A 2,960-nucleotide genomic window follows, 5' to 3' on the forward strand; every position below is an offset into this window, starting at 1 on the left:
TAAAAAGCATAACCATCCATCTGCTGTCTCCAAGAAACACACCTACCATGAAAGACAAAATAAGACTCAGGGAAAAGGGTGGTAAAACAATATTTCATGAAAAACAAACAAACAAAAAAACAATATGTCATGCAATAATCCCATATATCAACGAGGAAGAGAGATGAACAGAACCTTCTCTCAAGAAGACAGACAAATGGCTAGCAAATATATTAAAAAATGCTCATCATCCTTAATTATTAGAGAAATGCAAATCAAAATCACCCTGAGATATCATCTGACCCCAGTGAGAATGGTGCACATCACAAAATCTCAAAACTGCACATGTTGGCATGAATATGGAGAGAAAGGTACACTTTTACACTGCTGGTGGGACTGCAAACTAATACAAACTTTTGGGAAGGAAGTATGGAGAAACCTCAAAGAACTCAAGCTAGACCTCTTGTTTGATCCTGCAATCCAATTATTGGGCATCTATCCAGAAGGAAAGAAAAACCTTTTATCATAAGGACACTTGCACTAGACTGTTTATTGTAACTCAATTTACAATCTCCAAAATGTGGAAACAGCCTAAATGCCCCCAACCCAGGAATGGATTAACAAGCTGTAGTACATGTGTACCATGGAACACTATTTAGCTATTAAAAAATGGAGACTTTACATCCTTTGTAGTAACCTGGATGGAATTGGAACACAATATTCTTTAAAAAGCATCACAAGAATAAAGAAGCATGAATCCTATGTATTCAATCTTGATTTTATAACAATTAATGACATGGTGGGGTGGAGAAAGGGAAAGCAGAGAGAGAGTAGGAGGGAGGGAGGTGGGGGGAAAGGAAGAACAGAGAGAGGTAAGGAGGGAGGGGGTAGGGTCTCAGTGTGTGACACATCTTGAATCCCCAACAATAAAGTTTTCAGAAAACAAAAACAAAAACAGTATTTCATGGAAAAGGAAACCAGAAGAAAGGAGGAGTTACAATCTTATTTTCAAATACATGTGGATTTAAAGCAACTAAAATTAAGAAAGGCAAAGATGGCTGGGCACCCATAGCTCAATGGTTAGACTGCTGGACCCATGCACTGGGGTTGGTAGATTGAAATCTGGCCCAGACCTGCTAAACAAAAATAAAAATAAAAATAAAGAAAGAAAGAAAGAAAAGGCAAAGATGGTTGCTTAATACTGGTCAAGAGAACATTTCAATTCTAAATACACATTCACACAACTTAAATGTGCTCAGATTTATGAAAGAGACCTTGATTGGTCTGAGCACTATGATATCCTATAAAACCATAATAGCTGGGTAATTTAAGATCCACTGGTTAAAATGGACGGATCATCTAAACAGAAACTAAACAGAGATCCAAGGAACTTAAACATGACCCTAGAACAACTGTGGTAAATAGACATATAGAGAACACACCAGCTGAAAGCTAAGGAATACACATTCTTCTTGTCAGCCCATGCAAAATACTAAAATAGATCATATCCAAGGACACAAATCAAACCTCAACAAAATCAAAAGAATTCAAATTATGCTTTGTATCTTCTCAGATGACAAGGCAATAAAGATGGAAATTAACTCCAAAAGAAACTGTCAACTCCACATAAAGGCATGAAAATTAAACAACTTTATGCTAAATGAGAGCTGGATTAATGAAGAGATAAAGGAAGAAATTATTAAATTCCTCAAACATAACATCAATGAAGCTACAACGTACCAAAACCTGTGGGATACTACAAAGCAGTCCTATGGAAATTTATCACATTAGATGCCTATATCCAAAAAACAGAAAAAATAATCTACATCTCAGTAATCTAAAGAGTCATCTTAAGGAAGTGGAAAACAAAGAGCAATCTAATCTGAAACCTAGCAGAAGAAAAGAAATAACTGAAATCAAGCGCTCACTTCAGCAGCACATATACTAAAATTGGAATGATAGAGAGATTAGCATGGCCGCTGTGCATGGATGACACGCAAATTTGTGAAGCGTTCCATATTTTTGTGGGAATGCAAGCTAATATGGCCTTTTGGGAAAGAAGTTTGGAGAACACTCAAGGAACTAAAAGTAGACCTACCGTTTGATCCTGCAATTCCTCTACTAGGTATATACCCAGATGATCAAAAATTATTTCACAACAAAGACATTTGCACCAGAATGTTTATTGCAGCCCAATTCATAATAGCCAAGACATGGAAACAGCCCAAGTGCCTATCAATTCATGAATGGATTAACAAATTATGGTATACATACACCATGGAATACTATACAGCCATTAAAAAGACAGAGACGTCACATCTTTTATGTTTACCTGGATGGAGCTGGAACATATTCTTCTTAGTAAAGTATCCCAAGAATGGGAAAAAAGTATCCAATATACTCAATACTACTATGAAATCAATATATAACCGCCTACACAATCATACGAATGGCAAAACATAACTATAGTCCATAAAGTAGAAGGGAAGAGGAGAGAGAGAGGTGGGGAGAGGGGATATGGGAGAAGGGAGAGAATTCAGGGGGACCTCACCTAATGTGCATGATGCAATGGTACATTTCAAAATTATTAAGAAATGACTATAATTGTGATGGATGTGTTACTTGGTTCATTGTAAACATTTCACATTGTACATTAAAGCAGTACCCTGAACCCCATAAATGCATCAATGTACAAAGTTATGATTTAATAAAATATAATTAATTATAAAAAAATTAAGTCAGAAATAAATGAAATTAAAAACAAAAGAATCAATCAGAAAATCAATGAAACAAAAAAATGGTTCTTCAAAAGAATTTAAAAAATTGATGAACCTTTGGCTACATTAACTAGAAACAGAAAAGTAAAATCTGTAATAACCTCAATCAGAAATGAAAAAGAGGAAATAACAACAAATATCACAGAGATACAAAAATTATCTCTGACTACTACAAGAAACTATGCACCCAGAAATTTGACAACA

At 35.2% G+C, this 2,960-nt stretch overlaps 1 non-coding gene across 1 annotated transcript; it reads left to right on the forward strand.

The window, feature by feature from the left end:
* The first annotated feature begins 1,899 nt into the window (after nt 1-1,899).
* LOC111721857 lies at nt 1,900-2,003 on the forward strand. The gene has a single exon (XR_002770861.1). It is a non-coding gene; the product is annotated as a U6 spliceosomal RNA (small nuclear RNA).
* Nucleotides 2,004-2,960: the final 957 nt, after the last annotated feature.

Source organism: Otolemur garnettii, unplaced genomic scaffold, assembly GCF_000181295.1.
Source record: "Otolemur garnettii isolate 467f Iridium unplaced genomic scaffold, OtoGar3 scaffold00192, whole genome shotgun sequence".
NCBI lineage: Eukaryota > Metazoa > Chordata > Mammalia > Primates > Galagidae > Otolemur > Otolemur garnettii.